This window comes from Argentina anserina, chromosome 1 (assembly GCF_933775445.1).
Source record: "Argentina anserina chromosome 1, drPotAnse1.1, whole genome shotgun sequence".
Taxonomy (NCBI): domain Eukaryota; kingdom Viridiplantae; phylum Streptophyta; class Magnoliopsida; order Rosales; family Rosaceae; genus Argentina; species Argentina anserina.
The window spans coordinates 15,735,483-15,757,727 of NC_065872.1; the positions used below are offsets into that span (position 1 = coordinate 15,735,483).

The 22,245-nt window shown below is 37.4% G+C and overlaps 1 pseudogene; it reads right to left on the minus strand.

Annotated features, from left to right (window-relative positions):
- Positions 1-87: 87 nt before the first annotated feature.
- LOC126802769 (uncharacterized) lies at positions 88-21,801 on the minus strand (annotated as a pseudogene).
- Between the last annotated feature and the right edge of the window lie 444 nt (positions 21,802-22,245).

Genomic DNA, 22,245 nt, shown 5'->3' on the forward strand with positions numbered 1-22,245 from the left:
TAGCAGGCTCTTCTGCTCATCCAGCCAGCCGCTTCTCTAATCTACATCAGAACCTAGCTACTCGATGCACTATTCTGACATTGTAACCTACTCAATGTCGATGCTGAATGCATCTCGCATAGTTGGGGATAAATCATTCCGAGCCACATTTCTACGAACCAGGGCATGAGTCTCTGACTCGTGCTGAAACCTCTGAACCAACTCATCAAGCTCCCACTTTCTAGCTTCAACTTGCTTTTCAGAAATAGGCTTTTTCAAACCAAGGTAAAAGTTTCCAAGTCCAATTAGCACGCATGCAATGAGCAAGAGAATGTCAGTAAATACAACGAAGGCATATTTTGCGTTTTTTACTCCAGGCATTCCATCAACATTGATACCAAACAGCCCAGTGCTGTTGGAAATTACAAGGCCACAGCCACCAAAACCACCAAGTTTATGTGTCACTCTGAGGCTTCTATCCTGCATCCATGCTTGAACATTGTCCTGCATCACATCCTGAATTTTAAATAAGCGGCCGCGAACTGCTTCTTGCTCAATCATTTCTCGTGTACTCTTTCTTATTTTCTCCACTAAGTTTCTTGTTGTATTTCCTCTCAATTGTACTAGAAGCTCAAACAATATCTCCTCCCTTGCATGGAGTGACCACTTTACTCTGATGACCTGTTTTGATAAAGTTTTTATTTCACGGTTGAGAATTATGTTAAAAAGATTCATCTCTTCCAATGAAGATGATGTTGATGCCTACACAAAGTGGGAAGATGATGATGGTCTTGTGATATATGTATTGTACAAAACTATGAATGAGGATATAGTTGACCCGGTAGAGTCATGTGATACTGCGCATGCAATATGAAAGACATTGGAAGACCTATATACTAATGAATATGGTTTCATACAGGTTCATGAGTTAATGTGCACAGCTTCAGCAATGCAACAGAATGGGAACCAGTGACGCAATATTTCACAAAGCTAAAGAATATTTGGGCTGAGATTAATATGAAACGTCCTTGCAAGATCAAGAATCAAGAGGATATTGTTTGGTACAAAAATGAAAAAGAGCTTGAGCGAGTTCACCATTTCTTTAGAGGTTTTGATGCAAAGCATAACAGTGCCAAAAAGAGCTACTCAGATTGACAGATCCCCCTAGCCTAACCGCATCTTTCACATATTTCCGTAAGGATGAGTCACAGCATAAAAGTCTTTATCAAACACAAGTTGAAGTTTCTAACCTTACTGTTCAGACCAGATCTCCAGCACCACTCCTTCAGGAATCAAATTCAGTTCCACTTCATAAGCAAGGACCACCACCGAGCTTTGGGAATCAACCTCGTCCTCCTTGCTCTTATTGTAATGATACTTGCCATGCTCGTGAGACTTGTTGGAAGTTGTATTCGCATCTTAGGCCTAAGAAGCCTAATTATCGTCCTAAGACGAATGCAACTATTCAGTTGGTCTAAGAACCAGATATCCATGGTGTGGTCGGACATGATCATCATACAGCAGGAGGAGCAACACCCACAACATCAATAGCCGGTCGTGGTAAGATTAGTATGGCTTTACGTATTTCTAGCTTTGTCGGTTTTGATATATGGATTATTGATTCTAGTGTTTCAGATCATATGACTTATGACAAATCTTATTTTATTGTATTGTCATCTCCACCAATACCTTATGTTACTAATGTTAATGGTGAGGCATTCCATGTGCTAGGAAAATGGTTAGTTTGTATTACTCCCACAATAAAGCTTCAAAATGTGATATATGTACCTGTTTTATCTCATCATTTGATATATGTCCCACAATTGAATACTGAAGCTAAATGCTCAGTGACCTTTTTTCCCATGTATGTGATATTTCAGAATCTTCTCACCGGGGAGTTAATTGGTCAGGGGTATCTGAGAGGCAAGTTGTTTCATCTGGATCAAGCGTACGTAGGGGAGAAACCAGGAGCACAGTCCCGGACCGCTTTAATCTCCACTTCTGACAAGCTAAGTGAAGTTTGGTTATGGCACTGCCGCTTAGGGCATCCATCTTTTAGTATTATGAAAAAATCCATGTCTACCTTGTTATTGGTGTGGATAAGTCAACTTTACGTCGTGAAACATGTGTTTTGGGTAAGTGTCATCGAACTACTTATTCCTCTAGTATTTCTAATAAAAGTGTCGTTCCTTTTTAATTAATTCATTCTGATGTTTGGGGACCTTCGAAAGAGCCTACTATGTTGGGTATGAGGTACTATGTGTCATTTATTGATGATTACACACGTATTTCATGGATTGATCTCCTTAAAACCAGGGTAGCTTTTCAAGTTTCTATACCAATGTCCAAACACAATACAATGCCACAGTTAAAGTTCTTTGTTCTATGTTCTAATAATAGGGGGGATATGTTAACCGTGTATTTCAGGAGTTCTTTAAATCACATGAGATTTTTCATCAAACAACGTGTCCATACACACCTGAGCATAATGGGGTATCCGAAAAGAAAAATCGTCATTTACTTGATATGGCTCGTTGTCTTCTCGATCTTTAGTGCTCACATGCCTAAATATCTTTGGGGTGATATTGTCATAACCTCTGCCCACCTCATTAATCGTCTTTCATCTAGTGTCATGCAGGAAAAATTTCCATATGGGGTGCTTGCATCTCATGTCTCCTTGCCTTTATTTCATAATCTCACTGCTCGTGTTTTTGGTTATGTTGCCTTTATCCATATTCGAAAAGGTTAGAGGTCAAAGTTAGATGCCCGGGCACTTAACTGTGTGTTTGTTGGTTATAGAAGACATCAGAAAGGGTACAATTACTATCATCCACCTATCAAGAAGTACTATGTCACTATGAATGTTTCTTTCTTTGAGGACATAAGTTATTTTTGACACGACCCGCCCCAAAATATACCCTAATACCGAGGTAGATCGTGCGGGGAACACTGTTAAATGAGATATACCAAATATTTCGGCATAGTCTCCTCTCCAAATATCTCAAATCCAACCTCCACACCTAGAGCCACCATACTCCCCAAAATTTCCCACTCCATAATCACAATTCATAAATATAATTTAAAATGTCCGAAGGTATATGCAATGTATGTTTCCTAATTTCACTGGACCCCTGGGGCTCGTAGCCTGTCTTATACCGTAACCGCCCAACCCACTAAGACAACTGGGTCAATAACAATCACATAACGTTTTATAAACGCCGAACCATGTAAATTTATATTTAACACAACGCTCCCTCGGGAAACAAACATGAGACCACACGGGAGTCTACTAGGACATCCTCTCTCTTCTAGCGACTTGGTAACATCAACACTGCTTCAGGTTCATCCACTCTTCTCGGTCATACCGGTTCATTACCTCTATTCTCAGTCATACCAGTTCATTACCTCTCTTCTCGGTCATACCGGTTCATCCCCTCTCTTCTCGGTCCTACCGGTTCATCCCCTCTCTTCTCGGTCCTACCGTTTCATCCCCTCTCTTTCGGTTATACCATAATCGGACTAGCCCAGCTAGTCAATATCATATCTCACTGCGCCCCAAGTCTCACTCACGAACGCATAACAATATCATTGTACCCCAAGTCTCACTCATAACGCCGAAGCTAATCAATCCGACTAATTGAAATAACCAAAACCACAACCCTCAGCGTCTATCCGCATACCTTTACCTGACAATAAATCCCACGATCCTAACACTAATTCTGATAGAAGTAATTAATGTCAAACAATCATCTAATAATATAAACATATAGCAACGATCATTAAATAACCACAATTCTTAAAGCATCAACACATCTAGCCTTGATAATCTAATCTAAAATATTTGTGGCTGCACCCGAATCTTGTTTGGGCTGCCTAATTACCCTTTAAAAGGGATCAAGTCATCCGTAGTTCAACTTTCCATCAAGCCAATAACACAAACGCATCATCACAACCAACACACATAATCAATAACATAACATTCATCCATCTAACCATGATTTTCCTACACCGAGAGGTTTATTTAAACCCCACAACTCGACCGGATTCCGGCGCCACGCACCGCCACTTGCGGCGGCCTCCGATCATCACCTAATTTTATCAAGACAATCTACTCGACATTTCTAACAACTTTCTAGTTCATAACAAAGTCCAAATCCAAGCCTAAACAGTCAGATTAACGAAGAGCACAAAATCGGCACTATTCACAAACCCTAGAATTTCAAATCATCGATTCTCTTACCTCAACGCGAATTTGTTCGATTCCTTTAGACGGTTTGTTGCTGGAGATGAGACATTCAAAACCCCTCAAGAAACTCAAGCTATGGCGGCCGAAGGAGGGAGTTCCGACGAAAAGGAGATCGGTGGCAGTGGAGCTTGTCGGTGTCGATACTCTCGGATGATGGAGCTAGGGACAACGCCACCTACTTAGAACGAACGGTGACCCTCCAAGCTCCAAGATGCGACCGGTGTGCAACCCAGTTCGGCCGAACGACGGCGCTACGTCGACGGTGATTTGGTGGGAAAAGTCGGGGTCAGGTGAACAGTGACGCGAAGGGGGATTTTCGAATTTCTCCCCCATTTTCTAATTTTCACCCCCTATTTATACTAAATTCGAAAAATGCTTAAATGCTCATTTGATTCGTAACTTCTTCATACGAACTCCAATTTAGGCGTGCCATGTGTCCACGAATTTGTATCGACGAGCTCTACAACTTTCTTGAAGGAAGTTTTCTCGAAAAACTTACGCATCGAAAAGTCAACTTTTAGAGTCGTTACACTTAACGATATTATACGAGCAAAAAGGTTCGGGGCGTATTAATTTTACCTCTTCTGATACTGCTCTTTAGTGGGAGCATTCATACTTTGAAGAGTTGTATTATGGAGAGGGAGAGACAGGTTCAATTGAGATCACTGATGCAGGTCAGACAAGAGATATGGTTATAGGTTCAGCTGAAATCACAAATGCATCAGCTCCACAAGCACCACCAGATGATTCTGGTATGGTTGCTCCAGAGATTTAGGTACCAGAAGTTGACAGCACAACTGCCCCTCCTGCCTCCCCTGCTGTTACTTATATCCCTGACCCATGTCTCTCTGGTACAGAAGATCACTCATATGAGGTTAGTAACTCTATTGGAGTTAATACTAGTGAGGCTAATAGTGGACAATATGTTTTACCAAATATGTCTACTCGAGGTCAACCAGCAAAAAAATATGAACCTAACCTTCAGGCCAAAGCTAAGTATCCAGTGGTAAGTTTTATGTCCACCAAAAGATTGTCTAAGTTATATGAATCATTTATGAATCAAATGTCTGCTGTTTCAATATCTAACATAGTGCAGGATGCACACTACACCAAAAATCGAAGTTGACAATGGTTTTTGACCATTGTCTGATATAAGGGTGTGTCATTGTCTATTCAACAATTGTCTGTTACATGGTTCAGACAATGCACATAAAGCATTATCTCACATATAATTCAAACAATAGACATGGTTAAAAAGTCATTGTCTGAACATCAAAAGAGACAGTTTTTTTTTATTAAACATGCATTGTATAAATGTATCTTTAGCAATGGTACTTTTCCAATTTGCTATTGTTAGAGTAATATGAGACAATGTTTTTTTCTTACTTATCCATTGACTAAAATATTTATGTACAATGGTTCTTTCTATATTTGCGTATTGTGTATAATTGGTCTCACACAATATTTTTTAATCAATGTGGACAATGGTCTATCTCATTTTAGTTATTGGTTGTAATTTTTATTGGAGAATAGTTTTGTTTTTCATTTTAATTGTCATTTGTTCCAAATTCAATATATTTCCAATAATCAAAACCAATTCAACGAATTTGCATTATCATAATCAACTAATTCATTACATCATCTTTATTGTATCAAATGCACTATGATAAGCTAATTCATTACTATGTTGGCATTTCTTCAAGAATCTATGTAGATACTCTCTCTCTCTCTCTCTCTCTCTCTCTCTCTCTCTCTCTCTCTCTCTCTCTCTCTCTCTCTCTCTCTCTCTCTCTCTCTCTCTCTCTCTCTCTCTCTCTCTCTCTTCAGTTGCATTCTTGAAAGAGAGATTCACCATCATCTTTCCTGAAAATAAAAATCCTATAGTAAAAGAATAAAATCTAATATTCAGATCTAATGATACACATTAAGTCAATGAAATAAAATCAAATATGCACCAAGTGGAAACATACTACGAATAATCTTTTCAAGTATCACCAAAATCAAAAGACAGAATAGCAATACATAAATTTGGCAAAAATGTCAATTTACACCATAAACATCACAATAATTGTCAGTTTGCACCCCGAACTTGCATTTGAGTCAATTTACCTCCTAAACTTGATAAAAATTACCGATTTGCACCTCATCAATTAAATTTAATGTTTTTTATCCAATTTTATGTCACATGTCATGCATTTTAGGAACAATATTGTCAATATGTATTTATTCATATTTAATAATAAAATAAATTAATAAAATTACTTATGATGAACACTTACTATTATATTGTTTTTATTTTTTTCGAAACATATTATTGATTTATATATTTATTATTTTACGTGATATAATATATTAAAATATATTAAAATATATAAATAAATACATAGAAAATTAAAAATAAATGTGTACATATAAAAAACAAATATTGTTCCGGGAGAATTATTATTCTACCCTTATGTGTGTCTTAGCCTAATAGGTTTCCTGTTAGGAGATAGATTAGCATCTCCGTAATAGATTAGGACTCCGAATCCAACGGGATTGTGATTTTTGTGATGCATACATATAGGCTCCTATATCATTCAATAATACACAATTATTTCATCTTGCATCACAATATCACGCACTTCGCCCTAAAATCCTAAACTTTTAGATCCCTAAACATTTTTTTTACCGCCGGCCGCCTTTGTCTCCGGCCTCCGGCATCTTCCCGTTAACGCATCCCCTGCTCACCGTCGCTGCTACCCCCACAGCCCTGCACGCCGCCCCCGCAACCTACCATGCAGCCCCCGCATCCAGCCCCTGCCCATACCCCCCTGCAGCCCCTGCACGCAACCCCGCAGCCCCGCAGGTACGATTCTCAACGTCGTAGACGCTCTTTATGCGCCGATGTCTCCCCACACCTTGCTAAGTTTTAAGGACATACGTGCCAATGGTTTTCACCTCGATACTTATGTTGAGAATGGAAATGAATATCTTTGGGTTACCTCTGAGAAAGCAGGGAAGCGTCGCATCTTAGAGATGATGAAGAGTTTCAGAAATAGTTTGTATCTTACTTCCATTCGAATCTTTGACATCATATGCGGTTGAACGCAACTTTTGTGATTCACTCTTATATGCTTTGACATCCCCGTCTCAGGCACCGTAGACGTGATATGATGATTAGTATTCTTAAGAATTCACATGGTCATCAATTTTTTTCAAGTCTCGGAAGCGATTGGAGGATCATATCACCCGTGCTCTACGTTGATGACATGAATATAATTGGTACTCTTGATGAGATTGAAGAGACCGTATCTTATTTGAAGTCGGAATTTGAGATGAAGGACCTAAGGAGGAGGAAATTCTGCCTCGGCCTTGAGCTTTTGCATAGGGCCAACAACAACTTAGTGCATCAGTCGAATTACACGCAGAAGATGCTTCGACGTTTCAATATGGATCTATGCAGTCCATTGTCTACTACCATGGTCGTCCGAAGTCTAGATATCAAGAATGATCTATTCCGTCCTAAAGAGGATGATGAAGAAGTTCTTGGTCCTGAAGTTCCATACCTTAGTGCAATTGGGGCACTATTGTATCTTGCTCAAGTGAACTTATTAGCTAAATTTAGCTCCGCGCCTATGCTACGTTATTGGAATGGAATCAAGCATTTGTTTCAGTACTTGAAAGGTTCCCTTGACATGGGACTGTTCTACCCCTATTGCAGAGAAAAAACCGCCACGGTATCTCCCCACACCATCCCCGTCGCCGACCTCGGCCTTGCCGCCGTACGCCGCAGCAACGCCGCCGGCCACCATGGCGTGGAGACCGTGCACGGTGCCGAGAGCAGAAACCGGTCCCGTGCAGCTCCTTCCCCTGATGCAAAGACTCCAAACAACTTGTTAATTGGTTATGCCGACGCAGGGTACCTCTATGACTCCCACAAGGCTCGTTCTCAAACTGGTTATGTGTCTACCATTGGGAATACGACGATATCTTGGAGATCCACGAAGCAAACTCTTGTTGCTACTTCTTAGAATCACGCGGAGATCATCGCTCTCCATGAAGCAGTTAAAAAATGTGTTTGGCTACGATCACTCGTTCGTCATATTCGTGATTCTTGTGGATTAATCTCTACAACTGATCAACCTACATGCATTTATAAAGATAATGCTGCTTGCATAGAGCAGACAGAGTTAGGTTTCATCAAGGGAGACAACACCAAGCATATTTCGCCCAAGTTTTCTACAACGTTCAACAACAGAAGTTCTTAAATGTTCAAATAAATCAAGTGAGTTTAGAATCCAATGTTGCGGATTTGTTCACCAAGTCTTTGTCTAAATGTACTTTTGTGAAACATGTGAAAAGCATTGGCATGCGTCGTTTATCGGAACTTTAGTGTTTGGTAGACTTCAGGGGGAGTCTACATCACATGTTAAGATCTTTAAGTAGTTGGTGCGTTGTGCTCTTTTTCCCTTCAATCAAGCTTTTGTTTTACCCAACAGGTTTTTGTTTTCTTGACAAGGTTTTTACCGAGGCAACGTTATGCACCATGCAATCTAGGCATGCGACACAAAGGGGAGTGTTCCGGGAGAATTACTATTCTACTTTTGTGTGTGTCTTAGCCTAATAGGTTTTCTATTAGGAGATAGATTAGCATCTCCGTAATAGATTAGGACTCTGAATCGTACGGGATTGTGGTTTTTGTAATGCCTATATATAGGCCTCATATCATTCAATAATACACAATTATTTCATCTTGCATCATATATATATATATCACACTATATTTGAATAAGTGAGTATGTTGAATATATAATTCGAAATAGGGTTAAATATGTAGACTAAAGATGAAAATAAATAATTTGATTAAAAAAATCCTCATGTGCATGACATGTGACAACATTAAATAATTTATTTTATTTGATTAAAACAAATAAAACTATAAATATAAAATGACAACATTACTGCTCATGTGCATAACTTGTGATGCAAAATTAGATAGAAACATAAGTAGCACGGACACAGACAATAGTATCCGTATTAGACACGATTCGATACGTAGATACGGCATATAAAATTTTTTTTAGACACGGAAATGTGGTGAACACGTTAATTAAATATTTTTTTTGATATATATATTTATTAAAAAAATAATTTATAAATTTGAAAGTATTTAGATGTATATATATGTCAAAATGTGTATTAAAATGATGAAAACATAACTTGTTAGAATAGATAAGAACTTAATAAGTGCCTTAGATAACCAATGTTCGAATCCCACCACAAGTATTTTTATTTTTATCACGAGTTTCTCTCCTTATATATATTAAAGTGTGCATAAATATAACAAAAACTGAATATGTTAGAATGGTTGAGGAGTTGTTGGGTGCCTTAGATGACTAAGGTTCGAATCTCACCATAAGCACTTTCACTTTTATCATGAGTTGGTATATGTCCACGTGTCTGATTCAAATACTCGCGTGTCCTGGCCGTGTCCAAAGTGAGTTCGCGTGTCCGAGCGTGTCCGTGTCGAACACGCAATAAAAACCCCAGAAGCCGTGTCCGTGCATCATAGATAGAAACAGTTAAATTTAACGGATGGGGTGCAAATCAGTAATTTTTACCAAATTCAGGAAATAAATTGACACAAATGCAAGTTCGGCGTGCAAATTGACAATTTCAGCCAAATTTGAGGTGCATTTTAGGAAATTCGCCCATAAAATTTTTAATCACAGTTGATAAGCTGCAAGTTTTGTAACATGTTAATACTCATAAGATAAGAATTGGATTCATGAGAAAGGGTGCAGTTAATAACAGTTCTAAGCCGAGATTAATATGATTTTAAGAACCAAATAGTGCAAGCAACATTTACAAATATATATGTGACATTTTAGCATGAAGTTAAAGTTACCACTATCAGTTTTTCAGCATTTTCTTCCTTCTTTGCCAACTTTATAGCTACTGCTGAAGCAGCACTAGATGAATTTCCCACCTGCAAAGTATCTGAAAGATTAATATCTGCAAAAATCTTAAGTTCAACTTGAATTGTTGCTACCATACATACCAAAACGCTTTCTTTCTGCGCAAGTGGCTTAGCAATTTCAATTGCTTCCTCACTGGATACCTACATTTTAACAGAAACAAGAGCAATCAATATAAGGAATAATCCTTGTATGGGCATCATTAAAACACGTAGTGGCATGTAGATAAATGAAATGGTATACTGCTGAGGACCATATTCTCTACGTCACAAGTGTTTCGAACTTGGTCATGGTCTTGTACATTTCTGAAAAATCTTACAGAAGATAAATTTGAATCAACCATGGAAGCTAAACTCAGTTTCTATCTTCCATGAGCTTTCTGGAAGAAAAAAAAAAGATAAATTCTTTGTCATGTTATCAAAAACAAGATCTACCACTCCTTCCTTTTCTAATGCATCAACTTATACAAGTATAAAAGCAAGAGCAAGTATATGTGAGAAACTACTTGTACCAATAAAAACATATAAACAAAAACAAATAAACCAAAAAACAGCCGAACAAGGGAAATGGTAATGCTACAGCACTTGAATCCATACTTTAATTTCATTCACACTATTGATCATTTCTCTAAACTTTAATGATCAACAGTGTACTAGACTAACTTTAGTCATGCAAACAAAAGTTCCTAAATAATTTCATTCAATCTGTCCATTCTTTTAAACAGATACAACATGCTATAATTTCCAATAATCCAAAAACAAGTTCAACTCCAACATAAGGTAACAAAATTTAGCAAAGGTCCTTACCGCTTCTTCTTTTCCAAATTCAGAGTTTAGTCCCTCTTTGTTGTCATTCTCTTCCATAACCAAAACAGTACCTAATATATAGCAGAGCATCAATAATCATACATTTATCCCACTTGTATCAATTCTGCATATCTCAAAACAGAAACGTGATTCTTACCGTAATCCCAGCTGAACTTAAATTAGTAGCCTCCTCTTCTCCTCTAAATGTAAATTCTAAGCTCCAAACCGTTCTGAACTTCTCCAAAATCAACAATCCAACTCCTCACCCAATCATCCAGAAATCAAAGAGTTGAACTAATACTCCATTCAACACATACAAAAGCTCCAAAATGAAGAGGGAATACGAGATTACCTTGCAGGAAAGATCTTGTGAACCCTAGCCACCGTGAGCGGCGGAGGTGCAGCAGTGATGCCTAAAATTGAAGGCGCTTGGTAGGATTTCTGCTAAAGAGAAGGCTATGCCTTCGATTTGGTGTTTGGTGGATCGTCGCTGAAAGTAACAGATCAAAGAGCCCATGACTTGAAGCTTCGTTGGTGCTGCTGACTCGGTTTTCTATCCTTAGTCGATGCTCAGGTTCTTGGCTTCTGCTCCTCTTCATCTCAAGGGTTGTGCAACGACGATGGGGTTTTGAGAGGTCACCGGAAAGTTGGGACGATGGCTGGTTATGGCGGAGGTGAAAGGTGGTGGTGGCGTGCGACTTCGATTTCGGCTCTTCCTCCGATCTCCCCAGTTTGAGTTGCGTGTTGGATACACGAGCTGGGTTCAAGAGAGAATGGAGGTAGATAGACTGATGGTGGAGCGTTGCTGAGAGGAGGCTAGAGGGCGGTGCTGCGTCTCGGTCAGGAGGTGCAATGAGAGGAAAGAGAACTTTGTTCTGTGTTATCGAGGAAGAAGAAGAAGAACAAAATAAAGACTGTGTTTGGTACTTATTAAAAAAAGATAAATAAAGTTGCAGACTGTTTGGTAAACTGGTTTATATAAGTACCTGTTAGTGACAAAAGTAATGGCAAAGTATTTGGTAAACTCAAACTAGCTTATACTTTTAATTTGTCAAATGACCAATTTAGACATGTAAGATAATTTTTTAGTTAATTTTAGTTTAAAACAATGCCTAAAAATATATGACATATTAATATTGGATAGTTTTAAAATTATCTTAAACTAATATACTCTGATATTGATAATTTGGTTTTAATTAGGATCATGTCAATACATAAATGCTCAATCACGTGCATCCATCAAACTTTGAGCAATCTTGTCTCTTAATATATCAATTTCTTGTGCGCCATGATGATTTTGTTCTTCATCATCATCATCATCTTCCTCATCTCCACCACCTTCCCTTTCTTCGCCTCGAACAAAATGTCTATCACGATGTGCATATCTTCATATATAATTATGAAGTGTCATAGTAGCGATGACAATCTTCACTTGTTTCTCGAATGAATATCCTTGCATGTCTTTTAAAATCTTCCTTTTTTTTCCAAACTCCAAATGAGCATTCTATAACTCCTCTAAGTGAAGAGTGTGCTTGGTTAAATAGTTCTCTTTTATTTCTTGGTTCTCGGCCATGATATTGTTGGAAGTGTTGTGGTGTCCCTTTATGAGGTCCCAAATACCCTGACAGAGTGGGATATCCTGAATCCACAACATAATATTTTCCTACAAAATTATCATGTAATAAAATTTGTGAAAATGTCATTTGAAGCATGAATTGAAATGAAATTTTTTACTAAAATTAAATATATTACCTGGTGGAGAATGAGGAAAGCTCATATTATGATTTCAAAGAACCGATTGTAATACTCTTGTATTATGAGCTGATCCTTCCCAACCCGCACATACAAAGATAAGTTGCATATCAAAATTGCATATCGCCATAACATTTTGTGATGGAAATCCTTTCCTATTAATGTATGGAGTTTTTTCGTCATCACAAATTGAAGCAGGAATATGCACTCCATCAATAGCCCCAATGCAATCCTGTGAATAATGTTGTTATTTGAAAATTACTATAGATAATTATATTGTCTAATATTTGTAAGCAAACAATAAAATTACCTTAAGATAATATCTTCTATCCCTTATTATCTCCGGTGCAACACCATTGAACTCAGGATCCTCTGGCTTAATTATTTTTTTACTTAGCTCACACACTAGATCCATTGCTTCACTAATATATCTACACACGGTTCACTGGAATGCTGAAATTGTTCTCCTACCGATATAATTCCACATCTTTGTCCTAACAAATACAATAACATTCCCGCGACTTCCATATAACTAGTTCTATTTGAACCTAACAACTCCTTGTTAATAACTTCTAGATCAGTACATAAGCGATAAAATACGTCCTTTTGCATTCTAAAAGCATTATAACACCGGGTTTCATTCCCACATAAAACTTCCATCATCCACCTATAACCTGTTTGTTCAGATGTCATACAAGGAGTTCTGTGGACATACTTCTCATAATAATATTGAATCAGTAGAGCATTAAGTTGCACAGCTCGCAAGAATGTCTATTCGTCAACTTCATCATCATGACCTGGATTGTTCATAATTCAATGACAAAATCTGCAAATTTCAAGGGCTAAACATGTAAATCATATAAATGAAAACTATTCATATAATGTAATGATCAACAATTTAATAGAGACACAAATATAACAAAACTCAAATGCATATATATATAAAGGGTGTCAACATGATGAAAAATAGAAGATAAAACATAGTTTCATGGTCTTGAGTAACATTCCAACTTGAGGTAAGATATGAAAATACGAAACTAATAATTTCTCATAAATAGCATAAGATCATTTCTCGGTCATCTCAAAGTTCAACCATTCTAACTTCATGTTAGGATCATCCATAGTGCAATACATCTCTCTCTTCTCTGGACTCAAAAACAGTCGAGTAGCAAAGAACCACAACCTAGTGCCTGCTCAGCTCCAGGCAATGTAGTGACATCTTTCATCACTTCAGCAATACTAGTGCGAGCAGTATGCACCGTTGAAGATGCAGTACTTCTACTTTCAATTGCCGAATACATTCTGCCAATTTCTTTGGCCAACTGAGCAACACCCCCACCCTTCTCCTTCTTTGCACGAAGTTTTTCCTTATCTTTCAAAGCTCTCTCACTTCTTTTCCTCTTAGGCAAAGTGTTGGTGGATACATCTCTCTCTTCAGAGTCACCACTACCTTCATGGTAGTTATCATTATCACCTTCCTCTGGACTATCTGGGATATGAAGTGTAGAAGATGGTGCCCATGCATGCTTTCCAGTGGCTATAGTACCTAAGAACAGCTAATCCAACTTGGCTTCAAACTCGGGTGATATTCCTTTTTTTCTAAACATTGCATATTCCTTTGTTTTCTGCATAAAAACAGTAACATTTATCATAAGATGTATGGAAAACAGCCCATTGTATATATATTTATCAATAAATAAATTGAAAGAAACTGATTCGCGTACCCCAATATGTTCACGCCAAAACTCCTCATCTGCATCAATGGTGTTGAGTACGGGATTCCACCCAAGACCGGTTTTTTAACTCTTCAATGTTTTCCATGATTTCTAGTCACCTTTAAGGGAATCCCACTTATTTTTAAGTTGTTTTCTGGTATAATCTTTTCCGGTTTGTTCAACAAAAGATTTGACAATAGTCTTCCATCCAGCTGAACTAAAATGAGAACCTGGCTTTGAATTTTTATGCACCTCCTTGATACACAAGTCAACAAAAACTTCAACTAAATTCTCATTCCAACTAGCTTGTTCTTTGGAATTTGCCATCTATCACATATACGTAATGAAAACACACAATCAAGTACACAACTATATAGGAACCATGCACATGTCACCAAATACATAAGTTAACATGATGTTCAAGAATATAGTTCGTATGTTGTTAAGGTTCGAATTTGAGAAGATACCTTGGGAACACTGCTGTTTTGTAAGTTACTGCAGCTCTCTCCTTAATCAGAATGGCTATTTACCTAAAGAATGCAGAAGATGAATATAGGTTAATTTGATTGAATTCAAAACAGCAAGAGATGTTTAAATTAATCATAACGATAATTGAACTTATTTAGATACACATGTGGTACACTAAAAATCTATAGTACAACAAATAATTATGACCAAATAAGCAAAAGAGAACAACATATCCACATTCTTATCAGCCTGCCAACTTGCTTCAGTGAACTGTGGCCTTTAATTACATAGAAAACAAACCAAAAGACAAATCGCGTCACACCCCAAAACCAGGGGTGCAACTTATAGGGTTCTCAAACAAGAGAAGATAGAGTACAACCAAGTTTGGCAACAACTTGGCCTCAAGAGATGATGAAGCACAACTTTGAAATGAGAATTAATTATGGAAGGAAGGTGCTACGGAAGATGACGCCCCTGATGTACCTCCTCTGCAAATTGTAATGCTGATTGTCGGCACGCGAGGAGATGTTCAGCCATTTGTTGCTATTGGGAAAAAACTGCAGGTTATACGAGCTTTCTATAATAGATTTTGTATCGTTTGGTGTTTGCTTTCTTTGATGATGCTAGCTAGTCTTTATTAGGTTGAGTAATGTGATGCGGTTTCAATTGGAAGTAGCAAATGTTTGCTAGGTTTGTGCCTGTTCATTATTGTTGAAACTGTTGCATGACATTGAGTATGCTGAAAGCAAAATTTAGATATGGCAATATGTGTTTATTCTATCCCTTTGTGGTAAAAAAAAAGTGAACGTATTAAACTTGGATAAGTAGAGAAGTTGGATATTCTAGCACTATTATCTGAATGATTGACACTTGATTACCATGGGGTGCTCTCTCTGTCTATGTCTCTCTCTCTCTCTCTTTCTCTCTCTCTCTGTATATATATATATATATATATATATTCATCTAGCTTTCTATTTCTCTGATATAGTGAATGATGTTATGATATTATTCATTTCTGTTTGTGTGAATTGCGGTTTCAAATCATCTGATGGTTTTTTGTAGTTAGCTGATGTCTAGGTAGATAGTTAAAAAAAGGAAGTTTTAGTCATTTCGAATTATCTTGAAAAATACCCTTATATGGATTTAAATTTCACAGGTTAGGTATGAGAACAAATTAAGAGGGATGTTTTTGTTGTGTTATATTAGAACCCTATCTCTTAATGATGTTATGTTACTCTACTTTGCAGGAATATGGCCATCGGGTTAGGCTAGCAACTCATGCAAATTTTAAAGATTTTGTCCTTACTGCTAGGTTGGAGTTCTATCCTTTAGGTGGTGACCTGAAAGTTCTTGCTGAATGTAAGTAATTAGTCTTGAGATTCATTTTCGTTTTTAAATATCTTATTTACATGAAAAGCATTTTTTATTTTATTTTATTCCGGTGAATTTGGTGATTGATAAATACTTTATTTTTCTACTTTGTATATGAGGGACAAGATATTTTCTCACTGCCTTTTTTGATATGCATACATCTGCATAGGGTTTAAAGTTTAAAGTAATAACTTTCACCTTCCTTGTTACCTCTGGGTGAGTTTGGTGCTGGAAAATAAATATGGATGTACGGTATTAGAATTGAAAATTGATGCTAATTTTTCCATACATTATGAATTAGATTGTGAGACATGAGTTTTTAAGATTGGACAATGATATATCATGTTTCTGACTGGATAAATCAGGTTTCTGAAGAACAAGGCAGCAGTCAGGACATCTTCGAAAATTCACAAAGAATTCATTTAAAATCCAAATGATGTGAAATCAGTTTTGGAGTGACTATCCGGAAGTCTACTTTCACATATAAAAAAAAAGAACAAAGGCTAAAATAGAACAAATGGTACCTGTAAGTTGAACAGAAGTCAAGGAGGTTCACTGAAAATGTCTGGAAACTGTTTCAACGCAAACTGAACTTTGAAAAATCACAGGTGCGGGCATTGTTCAATGAAATCATCTGAAAATTTTCAGATCAATAGTCCATAGGTAAGGTATAAACATATCCCAAATTCAGATCAAATGAAGACCTGGAAGTAGATCCTAAACAATTCCACAATAGTGAGCTTAAGCTCACTGAAGACTTTTATCAAACACTTGATGTGTGTATAATAAAAATAGAATGCATGGGGAGATTTGGGCTACAGTAGTACTCCCAACTGAATCTAAAACATAAAAGAGTAATCATAGAAGCATAACATCCCAAATTATGATCAGAACCAACAAGCTTCAAATATGCACAGAATCAAGAATCAATATCTGCCCAAGTAGAAATATTCAAGGTACCAAAGTTAGAATTTTCAATGGGAGGACAAAAGACACTGGGAGGTAATAAAAGCTAATAAAACAGAGGCCTGTCAATATTAGATCTAAAAACTGAAAAGAAATTTTACAAATTGGGATTCATTTGTGAATGATACGATTGCATCAGAAGATATAGGAAGGCAAGTCTTGACATATGGAGAGAGGTAAGCAATGTTTTTGACGGAATTTTTCTTTCCTCATACAATGTGGCCTTACTAGGCTTCAGACACTTTCAATGTTGAGCAGAAAATGTTGGCATCTCGTGCACAGATGTACTCATGGGTACTAAAATTACATGGTATACTATGGCATGAAACCTGTGGATGATTTCTTAAAGACAGTATAAGGAGTGACGTTGAATGATATTACTACAGCTGCCCAACAGATTATATTAACGTTGTAAGGAAGCACACATTCATCAGAGTTCTATCGACAAAGAAATCAAACATAATAATGGAAGACACTAAATGAAGTCAATGATAGTTGAAGCATAAGAGAATTATATACCCATTCAAACATCATTCAATTACCCAAGAAATTATTATCAGAACCAGCAAGCCTCAATATGTATAGAATCAAGAATCATACTGCAAACCAAACTAACAACCAACAATAACAGATGAACCCGAAATCCCAAAGCAATCTAACCAAAACAAAACTTTCTCTAGCTTCTAACTCTGACCAATTTCGTGTTTCATTGATACACATTTCAAAACAAACTTCAAATCATAAACATCATACCACTAATCTCAAGTTACATATAACCCAGATTAAATTGAAGCCAACTTTACAAAGAAATTAAAGAAATTTGAAACTGATATTGCTAAATTACTAACCTTCAATTAAATTCCCAAAACACGGGCTTGATTTTGATTATTGCACCCAAACTCGTGATCTCAAGATGCGTTGCTTTGGATTCTTGAACTTGGAATCGTTATTGGTGATTGACGAAGCAGTGAAAGATAAGGAGAGCTTGTGATGCTGTTCTGAGAAAGAGAGAGAGAGAGCAGAGAGTGAAGATAAGAGAAAGTGAAGATCGGCGCATAAGAGAAAGTGAAGAGCGGCGCAGAAGAGAGGGTGAAGACGAGGGTTTCAGTGGCGATTCTCCGTAATTCATCAAAACATAAAAGGGTAGGAACCGGTATTACAAAAACTTCATTTAACTACAGTGTTTCGCGCTACAGTGGCTGAGCGGCTTCTGCTTTTAAAAGGGCCTAAGGAGGAGCTTCTCCTTTTCGGGCTTAAAAACACTGGCTTATTCAAGCTGGAGATGATAAGCTCATTTACCAAACGATTGGCAACAGCTTAACTTATAATCACTAATGCCAAAAGCCTTACCAAACACAACCAAAGTCGGAAGAGGCAGAATGCCTCGGTGCCACAAATGAAAAAGTGAAAAAACAATTATGCCTAGCCTAAATTAAAAATTCAAATTCAGTTAAAGGGGCGAATGAAATTTTGAGCTGCGTCTTCAAATTTTGGCCAAATTTTTAATGATTGGGTGGGGAGTTGAGGGTTTCTAAGTTCTAACTTTCTTTTAGATCTGGTTGGAGAGCGAGGGTTTTTGCGCCAAGTGTTATTAGTGAGGGGCGAATGAGGAAGTAAATTCTATTAAGTATTAAAAGGAATCTAAAGTGAAGAAAAGAATTAGGGTTTCTAAGACAATGTTCTTATTTAAGAAAACCATTGTTAGTAATTCATTCAAACAATGAATCTAAAGCTCTTACCCAAAAATTGTAAAAGAGAAATTGTATGATGTCGTTTAGACAATGTTCAGGGAAATAAGAAAAATCATTGTCCAGAATTTGGCCTCAGACAATACCCAGTTCCAATACCGTTGTCTAAAACTTTATTCATAATAATGTTTTTTCTGCTAAGGTATAAACCATTGTCTTACACATTACATGACAATGGTACGTAAAAAACCATTGTCTAGTGCATTTCTTCAGATTGTCTGAACGATTAGACAATGGTTTTTTTTTTTTGCATGCATTGTCTATCAACCATTGTCTATTCAACATTTTGGTGTAGTGGCATTGGGAGATCTAAAATGGAGGAAAGCAATGGAGGAAGAGATTGAAACATTACATAAGAACAATACTTGAGAACTTGTACCTCCACCGTATGGCAAGAAGGTTGTGGGATATCACTAGGTGTTTACAATGAAGCATGATTCAGATGGGTCAGTGAGTTGGTATAAAACACGCCTAGTAGCAAAGTGATTCACCTAGATATATGGCATACACTATGATGAGACATTTGCATCTGTTGCAAAGATGAACAATATTCGGGTATTGTTTTCTTTTGCTGCTAGCTTAAACTGGCCACTTAGGCAGTTTGATGTCAAGAATACATTCCTTCATGGAGAACTTACAGAGGAAGTGTATATGGATCTTTGTCTGGATATGTAGCTGCTTCTCCAAGTAACTTCGTATGCATATTGAGACAATCTTTATATGGTCTTAAGCAATCACCTTGTGTTTAGTTTGGAAGGTTACAATTCATGAGGAAGATTGGCTACAAACAGAATAATTATGACCAGACATTGTTTCTCAAACACCAACAAGGGAAGGTAACAACCCTAATTATATATGTTGATGATATGGTAGTTACTGGTAATGATACTGTTGATATGGTTAGATTACAGAAGCAGCTAGCCACAGAGTTTGATATGAAGGATCTAGGTACACTCAAGTACTTCTTGGGCATTGAAGTAGAGGGGGAGTGAGGGAATCTATCTATGTCAAAGGAAGTACATCCTTGATCTACTAGCAGAGACAAATATGTTGGATTGCACTCCAATTAACACTCATATTGAGTAGGATCCGATTAGTAGAGTATCCAGATCAGGTGCCTACCGACAAAACTCATTATCAGAGGTTAGTTGGACGCCTAATTTTATTTGACACATACCAGACCAGATGTTGCGTATGCAGTGAGTATAGTGAGCCAGTTCATGCATAATCCAAGTGTGGATCACATGGATGCTGTTGTGAGAATTTTAAGGTACTTCAAGTCAGCTCCAGAGAGAGAGTAATATTTTCTAACACAACAATACTATTGAGAGTTGTGGCTTCACATATGCAGAATAGGCTGGAAATATTACAGATCAGAGGTCTACATCAGGGTACTTTACCTTTTTAGGAGGTAACCTTGTTACATGGAAGAGTAAGAAACAAAAGGTGGTACCTCGATCTGTGCTGAAGCAGAATATAGAGGTATGGCTCATGGAGTCTGCGAGTTGTTGTGGCTTAAAAATTTGCTACAAAATTTGGGGATTAAACCTAAGCGTGTCATGCAGCTGTAATGTGACAACAAGGCAGCTATTGATATTTCACATAATCATGTGCAACATGATCGTACTAAATATGTGGAGTTTGATCGTCACTTTATAAAAGAGAAGTTAGATGCTGAGATCATTAGTTTTCTGTTTGTTCCTATAGAATAACAACTTGCGGTTATACTCACAAAAAGAGTGTCTAAGAACACATTTTATGACTCACTTAACAAGTTGGACATGATTGAAGTGTATGTGCCAATTTGAGGGGGAGTGTTAGCGTGAGTCATAGTATAGTATTAGGAATGTAAATATTGTAGTTTAATGCTTACCAATTGTAGAGTAGAGACGTAGGTCAATCGTACTTTTATAGTCTTATATATATAGCTTCCAACCTGAGAAGAATAAGATATTAGAAATTCATTCTATTATATTTGACTACTCGTCTACAGCAACAAATGCAGACTTGCAGAATAGCCTATCGTTACATCGAGCAAGTCGGCTAGCTAGATTTGCTATGACTTCATGTATTGTTGTAGGTACCCTAACAGTAGAAAGAAGTTCCTAAACTTCTGTGATCCCCACCAACACATTTATACTTGATACAGGCTCTTTGACATGCAACATAGTTATAAGGAAATTTTGCGCTTGCCAAGAACGAAGTACAATGAAAACGTCATTCTCGCCAACAGATGAATTACCAACCGACTGTCCCAAGAGCTCAAACAACAACCCTCCATGAACTCTAACTGGAACCTCATATAAAAGATGTTTCATTCTCTCACTAATCATTTGATTTTCATCTGTAAAGGCTAAAGTGACATCATGATGTAGCCACTTCGCACTATGTAGCCAAGCATCAACTGAGGGGTCACCTGCAGAGACATGGCACCACCAAACAAGCCGAGCTGCTAAGTCTGCAACAATGTAGTCATCCTCATCATCAGTGTCAAACTGTTGAGCATCGACTTGCATAGTTTGGAAGATTTCTGAAATTCTAACCCACCCAATAGCCAACCAATGACCGCCATTTCTTTGAGCACCATTCTGGGACTTGCTCCTATCATTGGACTCCAAACCGGCTGTTTTCTTTCGTCCTCGAATGAACTCAAAAGCCCAAATAAAGTGAAAAAATAAATGCTATATTGATTGATTGATATATTACACATAGTTTGTTCTCTATATATAATCAGATTTAACCCCACAAATTACGGAGGAAATCACGTCCGTAATTTCTTCTTTGAATCATGCTAACTTGAATCACGCTAACACTCCCCCTCAAGTTGGCGCATACACATCAACCATGCCTAACTTGCTAAGTGAGTCATAAAATGCCTTTTTAGACACTCTTTTTGTGAGCATATCGGCAAGTTGCTCTTCTGTAGGAACAAAAGGAAAACTAATGATCTTTGCATCTAGCTTCTCCTTTATAAAGTGACGATCAACCTCCACATGTTTTGTACAATCATGTTGCACATGATTCTGTGAAATATCAATAGCTGCCTTATTGTCACCGTACAACTGCATAGCACACTTAGGCTTAATACCCAAATCTTGTAGCAAATTTCAAAGCCATAACAATTCGCACACTCCCTGAGCCATACCTCTGTATTCTGCTTCAGCACTAGATCGAGCTACCACTTTTTGTTTCTTACTCTTCCATATAACAAGATTACCCCCAACAAAGGTAAAG